The sequence below is a fragment of the Balaenoptera physalus genome (genome assembly GCF_965194825.1).
Source record: "Balaenoptera physalus genome assembly, chromosome: 21".
In the NCBI taxonomy this organism is placed as follows: Eukaryota; Metazoa; Chordata; class Mammalia; order Artiodactyla; family Balaenopteridae; genus Balaenoptera; species Balaenoptera physalus.
The window spans coordinates 34,998,067-35,010,868 of NC_138902.1; positions in this window are offsets into that span (position 1 = coordinate 34,998,067).

Below are 12,802 nucleotides of genomic sequence, written 5' to 3' on the forward strand. Positions count from 1 at the left end.
CTGTGCCCTGTGGGCGTCACTGGGGCTGTGAGGGTGTGTTGTGAATGAGGACGGTCTTCGGGTCCTTCATTCCACCTCCTTCAGGCCCCAACTGCGTGCCCTCTCCTACCTGCTGAGGACTTCCTTCTCCCGCTGACCTTGTCCTCACCTGCATCAGCGATCAACACAGCTGGTCGCTAGGTACGCAGTGAGGATGGATTTCCATCAGTAATAACTACCGCAACAGGGGAGAGTCCAGCGTGAACTGGACTCAACTCCGATTTGTGCAAAGGTGATGGGGGTTTAAACGGTGGACGAGGGAGTGGGGGGCGCAGTAGGTCAGAGAGTGAAACTTGTGGAGGGTGGGTCAGTGTAAATGGATTAGGGCGGCTGTGTCTGCGGCTGGCAGTCAGGGAAGTCGGGCTCCCCCCCAGAGGCTGGGACACGGGGCCCGTCTTCAGGTGTGGCTGCAGCACCTTGTTTTCTCGGGCTGGGGTCTCCCAGGGATGCGGCCTTGAGCTGATAGAAACTTTGTTAGTGTTTGTCCAAGTCTTTACAAGGCAGGTGAGGCCTTGGGGAGAAGAGGGGCCTGACCAAGTCTGGAAAGGAGAGGGGCCATGTCACCTGGCAGGAGCTATGTCTGAGGAACTGGGCAACTTTTCTGTTGGGGCCAGTTCAAGAGCTTGTCTTGTCTCTTTTCAGTGTCTCCAGTGTCTCTGCCTTTTATCCAGGGTTTCTAAAGGTATACAGATACTGCTCTGGGTAAATGTTTCAGGGGAAATGTATGTTCTGGGGTCATGTAAGCTTGGGGACAGCTTCATGCTGTCCTAGGTTTTGACCAGCGATGGGCAAGACAGAGATTCATGTTCAGAGTGCTTGCAAGGGAGAGATGGGAAATCCGGCCCATTTTAGTTGTCCAGCAGGACACGGTGGCACCTGCGTTTCTGTCTCAGTGCATCAGGGTTAAACTTGTATTCAAGCTGTAAGCAACGCTGAAGGCCGTGCTAACTCCAAGATGCTGTCTGACAAAGTGCAGCCTTAGCGAACACCTTTTCACATCGGGAGGCAAGTGTTCCTGTCCAAGGAAATTTAGGAGCATGTAGTTTTTACATAAAGAGATTTAGGCGAAGTACTTCTGTTCGAAGCCTATTAGTAACAATTCAGAATATAAAACCACAACACTAGGTAAAGGCACTGAATATTTCATTGGCACCAGTTCATTTCTAACCTATTACTGGAAGTATTGTTTCTTTAAGTGTGGAGTAGATGGATTTAGGAAGCAGATTCATTCTTGCAATAATCAAACACTCCAGAAAGTTTTGAAGCAATGCGATTAGCAAAATAATTTAACCCATTAATCTAATTTTGAATATCCAGGCAGTAAAAGTGAAGTTTCTCTTAATGTTCTTAATGATGCCTATTTAAATCCATGAAAAATATGACAAGTATTAGTTGTAAAGTATAAATTAAGACCACAAATATGTATGTTATGCTTTCAGCAGATACCTGGCAGTTTTCACTGTGAAAATTTGACAAAAATATGGATTTTCTTGTTGTTGACAAGACAATAGGGCATCTGATTTTTTTAAAGAGCTTTGGCAATGAAACATAATTTCAGGCATTAGAAACTCTCCAAGTTGACAAATTGCATTTTAATGGGAGACAGCACATGAGAAAAACATGTCGATAATTATTTCTGATCATATGCTACCTGGTTGCTAGCATCTGTAAATCCTCATTGCTACAATCATTCAGTTATCTAGGGAGAGTCCAGATTTTCTGTCAAATATTTTGAAGTGTATTACAGGGTTTTATTGTTGTTGTGGGAGATTTTTTTTTTTTTTTTTTCACTGAAACAAAGTAAATGAGCTACCGGCATCAAATTCAGTACATATTTCCAGTATGATTATTACCTAATGTCTTACTGGTAATAAGTCAGTTTAAACTAACTTATTTTTAATCAGAAACATACAGAAAATAAGGCTTTCTCCCTCCCAAACACAGACCAAATAATTATAATCAGTTCAAATGGATAGACTGACTCTATGGAATGAATCCATGCCCAGTACCTGAATGTTGATGAAAGTTGTCTGTCTTGAAGTTGTCATTATTTTTACGTGTCAGATGTTGGGCTCAGAATATGCTTCCTTTTTTAACATCCTTTTTGAGATATGATTGATATTTAAAAACTGCACATATCTACTGTATACAGTGTGATGAGTTTGGACATATGCCTACCTCAGTGAGACCATCGCCATCATCAGGGTAATTTACAGATCCATCACCTCCACAAGTTTCCTGGTGACTCTTTTTTTGAGACTTGGTGTCATAGCTTCAAGGGCAGAGCAAGGACTTCCCAGCTTTTCAAGTGGCAGTGTCATGGCAAGAGAGAGCCTCTCACGTGTGTGTTTTCTGCTGCTGTCCTCTTGCCTTTCCTGTGGCACCCACTGGGTCAGGTCTGAGCTGCCAGGCTGACCTCCCCTGCAGGTGCCATCTCCCTGCTGTGCCCCCCCCACCAGACCTGGGCTCTGGAGTCACCCGTGCCCTCTCCAGCCCCCAAAGTGGAGTGCCGCCATTTAAAGGACCCTGAACCACTGCAGGACAAAATTTCCCACTCTCTACTTTCATGTTTGATTACGTTTTGATCCCTCCTTATATCAAATCCACTCTCTCCAAGAAACTTCTCCTAATTCTTATGGACGTACTTTGATCTCTACTTGGTTAAGTCAGAAGATATCAGTACCCTGTGCCATACTATTTATGTATCTTTAAACTGTGAGCTTTTTCATAAATATCTACATATTTGGGTTGTGTGTGGTGGTGTGAAATAAAATGATGAAAATTAAGTAAACACCTGTGAAACCAGATTACAAAATGGAATAATGCCAATACCTTTAGATCCTTAAGTCTATTCTACTTACACCATTTATTCTTTTATAAACATGTATTGGCTGTGACTCTCCATGTAGATTGTAAATACTTACTGGTCACAAAATTCTTCTTTGCCCTAGAATGTCTGATACCGAGTGGTCATTTAAAAAACAATTTCTGGTTTATTGGTATGACTGACTCACTCACCAGATTATGCAGGTTCCTCTAGGACTATTTAGTTTATTCTTGCCTAATATTTCAGTTCACACAGGTAACCTTGAGCTAAACTCTTTTTTGAATGTTAGTAATTTCTTCCCAAGGGATGCGGCCAGTCACCATTGCTTTAGGAAATCAAACACAGCAACTTCCAACTCTTGAATTAAAATCTCTGCAGTGATTTCCAATCTCGCCTACCATAAAAGCCAGATTCTTTGCAGTGTCCCTAAAAGTTCTGGCCCCCACCTACCCTCACTGAGCAAGCTCTTCCCCGCTCTACCATTCACATACCTGCTGTGCCCCTGGTCTCCTCACAGTTACCCCAACAGCCAGAGGGCAAATTCCCTGCCCGGGACTGTGCCCTGTCTGTCTTTCTACCTGAGAGTCTCTGCTGGAGGTCTCCCCCCTTCTCAAGAACAACTTCTTGATCTCCCTTGTTAACCCGGAAACCCATTTCTAGCACTCCCTAGCTCTTGTTTTCTCTCTTTCTCTCTCTTGCAGCTTCATTTTCATACATAATATTTATCACCGTGCAACATTCTAAAATCTATACAATTTACTAATTTCTTTTTTGTTGCCAGTCTCTTCCAGAAGAACTAGTTTTCCTGCCTACTTACTGCTCTGTTCCCAGGCCTAAAAAAGCCCTTGGCACATACTCGCACAAAAGAAGTAGTTTTGAATTAATTGGGTAAATGATGAATGTGTCATTAGACTAGCAGAGTTGGGGCAAGTTGTGTAGCACATGTGTGTCAGCCAGCTAAGGAAGCAATTTATGCTGTCAAAGAAATGCACAGGGACTTCCTTGGTGGCGCAGTGGTTAAGAATCCGCCTGCCAATGCAGGGGACACGGGTTCGAGACCTGGTCCGGGAAGATCCCACATGCCGCGGAGCAACTAAGCCCATGCGCCACAACGACTGAGCCTGCACTCTACAGCCCATGCTCCACAACAAGAGAAGCCACGGCAATGAGAAGCCCACGCACCGCAACGAAGAGTAGCCCCAGCTCGCCACAACTAGAGAAAGCCCGCACGCAGCAACAAAGACCCAACGCAGCCCCCCAAAAAACAAAAACAAAAACAAAGTGCCCTGTTCACAGCCACATGCCTGATCTTCCCTCCCATCCAGGTCCTCTGCGGGGTTTACTGTTATTGACTCACTTCTCCACAGACCAGATCGTGGTCATCTGATGTGACAGACCGTTCTCTATCATGGCAGCCATGATACCCAGTTCATTACAAATGACTTTCAGTTGTATCTTTTAACTTTCGAATGGATTCTAGTCTCTCCATTTCCACAAATAAGTCAACAAACTATTAACATTTGTCTCTGTAGGACTTCTGTACAGCCCCTACTTGGTTTCCTATTCACTCTTGCCATCCTCCACATCCAGTGGAAATCTCACCATTTCACATTCCCTTTTATCCTTCAATCACCCTGACTGATCACCAGATTAATATTAACATTTTTAATATGGCCCCAAATAGACTCGAATCCTGTCTCCAGCCTCATTTCCACCCACTGCTGTTCCTGGCTTTGCTCTCATTTTACAGTCAAGGAGTCCCTCTCTCAATGTATTGAACAAGTTACTCTGTTCCCTGTTATGGAGTCTTCGTACATGCTCTTTTCTTTGGAATGCTCTCTTACCCCTTCCCCAGAATATACTCCCTGACCTAGTTAGGTATAACGAATCTTCCAGATCTCAAGTTCTGTCACTTGCTTTGAGAAGACTTCCCTGGAACCATGTCACTGAGTTTAAATGAGAATAAAGTCATATTTTATTCATCGAAGACAACATTTAATGAAACATGATAAATATACCTTCTCTTACAAAAGAAGACTTTTCTTATGAAAAGGCAAAAGTGCATTGACGTATACATTAAACCCACAAAGGAATATAGTTATTTTGAAGTTAACGAGATAATAAGCAGCAATGATCTTGATTGGCTTGTGTGAGGAGGAAAGTCTTTTATAAATACTTAATATCCCACGGGGACCAGACCCCTTTCTTTGAGTCAAATAAGCACTGCTGATAGAAGTCACTGAGATGAGACTTTTCAAGTTGAAATAGGAACATATGCTAATTTCCTTCATGCTTTAAATGACAATGCCTTGCTTCCTTGCTTTCTGGAGGCTGCCCTACTTCTCCAGTGCGTTTTCACATCTGCCATCTTGTTCTTCACAAAGACCCAAAGAATTTCAAATATGAGAAACAGAAGCAAAACACTGGAGCAATTTATAACAGTCTGCTGAAGCTAATTAGTGTCAGGGAGAGACTAATCAGTGCACGTGGCTCTCAACCGCAGGACCCTTGCACCTGACGTTTCATTTTAGATTCCATGAGGGTTTGTGTACAAAGTGACCTTTTTGTGCCCATTACTGGGCTGGCGTTTTCATATATGTCATGTCATTTAATTATCGCAAAAACCTGGGAGATACATGTCATGAGCCTTATGTGTGAGGTCCACTGAGATCCATGTTGTTACTCAGTAAATATGCATCCATCCCCTCCTGTGGGCAGTGAGAGGTGCAGGAGATACAATGGTCAACATGGTTCCTTCCCTGAACTTGAAAGGGTCTAACAAGAACGATAACCATCTCCTTTAACTTAAGTGTGCTAAGTGCTTAAATATGTAGACCTTGCGTATAAATTGTTAAATATGGTTTAACAGGGTTCTAATATCAATTTCCATGCCAGGGTAAGTAAAGAAATTATAAAAGCCTTACATAATAATAGAACTGTAATTCTGGTAGAGCTGGATTCTTCTTCCTGGTCCTGGGTTCTTGCTCTTGGTGCCTCCTGTATCTCTTGTTCTGTCCAGGTCTGTACAGCAGTGGGCACACCCTTGTTTGGGAACTTATGACTGCATGCTGAACAATTTCAGCTCACAGTCGTGAGTAGCAGGTATTTTTTGCTGTATTATTCAGCAAGGCTTTGTTTACCTGTATAAACAAAAATATCTTGACTGCCTATTTTATTTATTGCCCAAAGAAAGAAAAATGAGCATTACATCTTTGTTTTTCCACATTTGTTTAAATTCAGGGTGTCTTTTTCAACTATGTGATATTTTTGGCTCAACTGAGGTAGGGAAAGTACAATAAGCCAGCACATAAAACTTCACGCACAGCTGTACCTGGTTCCATACCCTCCTGACTATGTGTGGCCACCTCACCAACAGTGACAGAAGCATGGGAAGCATTGCTGTTTAACCAGGATTATGTAGAAACACAATTCCAAGTACTGTAACTTATGTGATTTCCCTTGAAAAAAGTCATTACATTTTCACAGAATTAAGAGCATCTGCATTATACCTCTAGCATGGGACACTCATATTTTAACCTAGTTCTCCCCAACATTCACCTCCTTTTATTACTTCCCTGTTTGGTGGTCCACAGAAACATAGAACTGCGAGCTTGACCTGTTGGAGAACTCAAGCACACTAACTCTCCCTACTGTTAAGTAGGGCACAGACTTTCATACTGCACATAATTTCAACATTATCTGGGCTCCTTTTAAGACAATTCAACCCATTTTAACCAGCCTGAGCACTCTGCAGTGAGTCATTTCTCTGAGTTAGAAAACAAGGATAGGAACAATATTCTTATATATTTCCTAATTTGCTTCATTCAACAATTTAATTTCATAAATATTTATTTATCTTTTTGTGTGTGTGTGAAAGACATTTTGGTAAATGCTGTGGAAGATCAGAGGTGACAGGGACACCCTCTTGCCCGTCCATTAGATTACACTTTTCTGATTAGGGATGGTGTTTCTTTGTAGATCCCTTGTTGCCAAAACATATATCTTTCTTTACAAGGTAGATAAAAGGTGAATGAATGGTTAATTTTTGCCTGTAAAGAGTGTAATGGGTGTTTAGCAAATTGGCATCAGGGGTGAGATCCACATGGGTTGGAGTGTCTGAGGATGGGGGTAGGAAGAGAATTAAACCTGCAATTCATGCAAAATCTCAAACAAGCTAGTAAGGCACCCTCTCTTAGTTCCTCCACATGTAAAAATGAGATCCTGAACTTATAAGTGTGCAGAGGCTCTGTGGAGATGAAGAAGAATCCAAAAACTATAAAGTGCTTTTGCTGTAAGAGAAAAGGACATTGGGGTGAAGGGAGTAGACTGTGGTTCCCGTGTTTCCCTGCTGTCTCCCCAGCATCACATGTGAGGATTTTAGCAAAGGATCGTGGACGAAGATTTCATAGAGGTCAAGGAGTTTGTTCCTTTCTCAATTAATAAGTGATTTAATGTAACAAACTGTTTGAATTCCTGAATTATCAGGACTTGGATTGTCCAGTGACATTGAAAAGTAACTGTATATCATCCGTGGTAGCCAAAAGGTGAAAACGATCCAGGTGTCCATTGACAGATGATGAATAAACAAAAGTGATTTATCTCAATAATAATGGGATATTATTCAGCCTGAAAAGAAAATTCCGACACATGCTACAATATGGATAAACCTGGAAGACAGTATGCTAAGTGAAAAAAGCCAAAAGTGAAAGAATAAATATTGTATGATGTCACTTACAAGAGGCTCCTGGAGTAGTAAAGTTCACAGAGACAGAAAGTAGCATAGAACTTGCAGGGAGCTGGGGTGGATGTGGGTAAACATATAGTTACTGTTTAATGGGTACAGAGTTTCTCTTTTGGAGGATGAGGAGATCCTGGAAATGGATAGTGGTGACGATTGCAGGACATTTTGAATATGCTAACGCCACTTAATTGTACATCTAAAAATGCTTAAAAATGGTAAATTTTATGTATGTATACTTTACTAATTAAAAAAATAATCACCCTAAAACATCTGCAGTAATAAATTTAGGACCCAAGAAAAAATTTTTAACATTCTATAAAGAATATGGAAAAAAGAAAAAACGATCCCCAAAGTGTTCAGAAAAATATTTTTAATCTGAGAAAAATTTTATGGACAGTTTCTTCTTTCACCGTTTGAGGATTTATTTTCCTTAGTAATAATAGATTTATAATAGATCATTCTGGTGCTGTTGTGCTAATGTAATAAAGATGCTTTTCTTATGCAGTAAACTAGCATTACTCTTGAGGTTGCTACAGCTCCCTTTAGTTACAACAGGAGAAATAATGTTTGTAGAAGAGAGAAGTTTCCAGTGAAATGAGCTAAAGATAGAAAAGTGAAGGCCTAGAATGCTGATCCCAGTATGCCAGCATTTCTGGGAAAATCCCTCCCAAACCTGATCTTTCCTTTATCATCAGATTAGAGAAAACCACAAGGCTCATTTAATTCACTGAAACACTGAGGGACTCATTGCTGAAAACTATTGATACTTTGAAATGTAAGGATAAGCTGCCCCATTACGATTTTACATACTTTTAAATAATTCTTAGCTAATTTAAAAGAAGATTTGCAAATACAAAGGATGATGGGTTTCTCCTTGGTACCATGAACGCTAACATGTGCGGTGCCCCTGGGGGAAGAAGAGTGTGTGCAGGACGGTTAGATAACAGGGACCCTCCGTTCTCTCCCAGCGTTAAGGCTGTGCTCATATAAAATATCTGTGCTAAATGAGAAGAAACCACACAGAAGTGGAGTAAATTTGCCTCAAATGCTTCACATGCATTAATCCTTTATAATCCTCACAATTATTTTCCAAGGTGGGTTGTTATCTGACCTTAACAGACAGAAACACAGAGGTTATATTATATATGTACGAAGAGATAGAGCTCCTATTTGGACACAGCTTTGACTGAGTCCAGAGGAAATTCTCTTTCTAGTATCCTCCTGGGACACTGGTATCTTGGGATCTATTGCCTTTCCACTTTTCTGAAGCCTGGAGACTGAAGAAACCATACAGCTAGCTCTCTTGATATTCTAAAATCTCATTCTTAGGTATGTATGTGTATGTTACCTACCCAGGAAGTCGGGGACTGGATTAGAGAGATGACCTCTCATTACCTTAGTCAATACTAATAGCAAGACTTGTGAACAGTATAAAGATGACAATATTTAATCACTAAAGACAGTTTCTAACATTAATATTTTAATGTTTTGTTTTCATTTCAATTCCATGACAAGGCTCCAGCATAGTTTTGGCTGACATGTTTACCCCCTTTCTGTCCAGTTGAGTAACTGGCGGGGCTCAGGGTGCACTGAGTTCACCACTTAATGGAGCAGACGTATTTTGAGAAGTTAGATGTTTAGAAAGGATATCTGTCCTGTCTTGAGTGTATGACTGCTAGAAGTGTATTTAAGACTCACAGAACACCTCTTTGTGTTTGTGTAAACCTGACAAGGAAAGCAATGAACTTTCTTCAGAAGTTTGCCTGAACTTCGGGAATCAATAGGTTGAAAAACACTCTTTAGGACCTGAATTAAAATGGGGTCTTTACTCTTAGAAACCGTTCTTCTCCCCGCGGACTTCCTGGACTCTGCCTCACTGTAGTCCTGTTTAGTCTTATTCCATCACTGGGTGCACTTCACTCATCTTGGAAATGGATGTACAGAACAAGACTAGACTTTCCATTTGTAAACATTGTCCATCCTCCCGAGAAAATGGGACTCCTCATCGAGTGTTATGAATTCTAATAAAGCAGAATTTGCTATTGGGCAATGGTCTTAACACAATTATGGGAAATTTATATGTTGGGTCCATTTTGTTTTGTTTTCTTTCTGTTTTCTGAACCTACCCAATGGAAAAATTATTAACATTTCATCAAATAAACTACAACTTAATCTAACATCTTAACATTCTTATATTCTCTAACATAACAAGATGAGGGAAGAAATCTTTTAAAATACTAATTTTCAGATGTTAAGTACAGTGGATAGCTGAGTCAAAGAGAACTGCGTGTTCACAATTTGGAGTTTTGACAGGAAACAGTGTCTTCTCATTTGGTTCCCATCATATCATTGTGCTGCAAATGACATAATGATAATGAATCATATCCTTTGCACTGGACAGGAAATGAAGAAATAATGGAAAGACAATTCCCCTCCTGAAAGTAGGAGGTGTTACAGCTTAGCTGCCGCTCCAGAGAGCAATTGGCAATTTGCAGCCTTTTTGCTGGCGAAGATGTTGAACGAATAGGACTAGGAAACAGGGCTACAGAGGTTAGTTCCGGTTCAGAAAACACTTTTCCTTCCACTCCTTAGATGGTCATGAAATGGCAGAAAAAAAAAAAAATTAAACAGAGAGAGAAAATAAATCAAAAGCTAAATGACAGTCTAAAATGGGTGTCGAGTCTTTATTACCACGGATATCAACATTGCTTAATTGCACGTAGGGAAAGAGAAATGTCAGGTGATTATCACAACCACTCAGCTGTCTCCATTTGATCATTCAGGGCTCATGGGAAGTTCATTCAGCAAATGAATCAAGCGCACATTGGGGGCAAGTGCTGTGCCAGCCACTGGGAATAGAAAAAAAAAGTGTTCGGCACAAGGTTTCTGCCCCCAAGGAATCCATTAGAAAGAGAAGAGTTGGAGAAGTAGATGGTGATTTTGGTGCAGTGAGAGGAGTGCTTTGAAGATAGCCGGGAGTCAGCTGGGAGTGCAGACACGGGCTAGTCGGGAACATCCTCAGGAGTGCTGAGCTCTGAGTGCGGAGGGTTACATAGACAACAGACAAGGAAGCGTGAGGGGTCTCTGGTACAGGGGACGTGGTTGCAAAAGGCTTGGGAGGCAACATGAGAACGAGAAACACGTCGTGTGGATGGTATGAGGGCAGATGTTGAAGCTGAGGTCAGCAGGTGTGGACCACAAAGGACTGGCTTTGGTGCTAAGCTAGAGCTTGAAGCTGCCTCAGAGAGTCACGGGAAGCAACAGGTGAAACTGTCAACTTTATGAAGATCAGAATCGTTACCTGGTATGTACGTTATCAGCAAATATCAGATTACAAGATAATCTTCATTTAAAAATTTATTTTTAATGAAATCCCAACAAAACCAAAAGGCAGTGGATAATCTGAAAAATGGAAATCAGCATGATGAAGGTCAAGTCTTAAATCTACATTATTGTTTAAGAGTGAATTTGGGAAAGGCGAAAAGGAACAGTTAACAGTAGTGGAAGTGAGAGATACGAAGGTTCCAGTGGACACTGATGAGAAGAGAAAGTCGAGGGAAGTTTCCAAAATGAAGATGGATACAAAGATACCAGGTTACATGCAGAACTGTGGCTCAGATGAAAAGATGTATGTGGGTCATTTTCTTGAGGTGGAGTTTGAGCCCATATCCTCTTGAGAAACATTGGACCTGTTTTTGCAGGCTTGTTCACCACTACTGTTAAAATACAACTGAGTGACATGATAAGATTATATAAACTGTTGATTATCAAGACACATCCATCTGTCATGAAGACAACTGAAATTTAAACATAAAATCCACTTGTAGGTGAAGGATATCGCAGAGTATATTCATTGGAAGAAGTCTGTACAAGATGAAAGGTTCGTTGGATGAGCTTTGTACACAGGGCACAACTAGCTGTCAATACGTCTGACATTTTCTGATGGGATCTGGCTCTTTAAAGCCAGTATGAACTGTTTTATGTATTGAACATTTTCTAGCTGAGCTCAAAGCCCTCTTATGATCTTGTTATGTAACATCACACTTGTAAATGAATCAAAAACACTAAACAATATAAATTCACAGATATAAAAAGTAGCACCATGCCTAGAAGAATTCCACTTAAGTTAAAGTAAGCTGAGAGGCAGGCCTATTGTAATATGTAATGTGAATGTGTTATGTGTAACATGTAGTGTGATAATGTGTAATGTGTAACATGTAATATGTGATATTTAATGTGTAGTGGGTAATAATATGTAACATGTAATATGTAAGGCAGCTCAGACCCCCAAGTGAGAAGTATCTCTATCTTGTGTACCACAGTCTTCCAAAATCAGTGACATAGCAACAAATAAAACTTAATCATCTTGGAGTAATAAAGTCATGTCAACAGCCTGCATTTTAATTGACTGGTTTTTTAATGGTTTAACGTTTTCCCAAAGTGAGCGTTATAGCTTTCTTGTCAAGGCTGTGAAGTCGATGGAGAATAGGCGCTTCTAATTCTTTTCTTTTCTTTTTTTAAAAAATTTTATTGAAGTATAGTTGATTTACAATGTTGTGTTAATTTCTGCTACACAGCAAAGTGACTCGGTTATGCATACATATTCTTTTTCATATCCTTCTCCATTATGGTTTATCACAGGATATTGAATATAGTTCCCTGTGCTATATAGTAGGACCTTGTTGTTTATTCATCCTATATAACTAGTTTGCCTCTGCTAATCCCAAACTCTTACTCCATCCCTCGCCCCCACCCTTGAGCTGACAAGATTCCTTCCATTCTCACTGATGTACAAGAAACCAGAAAATGAGTAGCTGAGTTCTTTATTTCCTACAGTGGATTTCAGAAGAGAAACAGAGCCTAACTCATCGTCTGTCTGATTAACACTTTTTAAAAATTAATTTATTTTTTATTGAAGTATAGTTGGTTTACAATGTTGTGTTTGATTAGCACTGTTTGATTACACCAGGCGAGAGGGGATCCAGCAGCTGCTGGTACTGTTTTCTTGTCTTCGGCCCACACTTTCTCATAAAACAAGGTACCTACATGTCACAGCTGTTGGCCTTAACAATTACAGCCACAAAGGGACTGTGGCTGCTCTTCCCAGTGTAAACAAATATATGCACCTCACCATTTTAGGTTAAATCTAGTATTTTATTACATAACTCAAGGGCACAAGCTTAAAGATGCTGCAT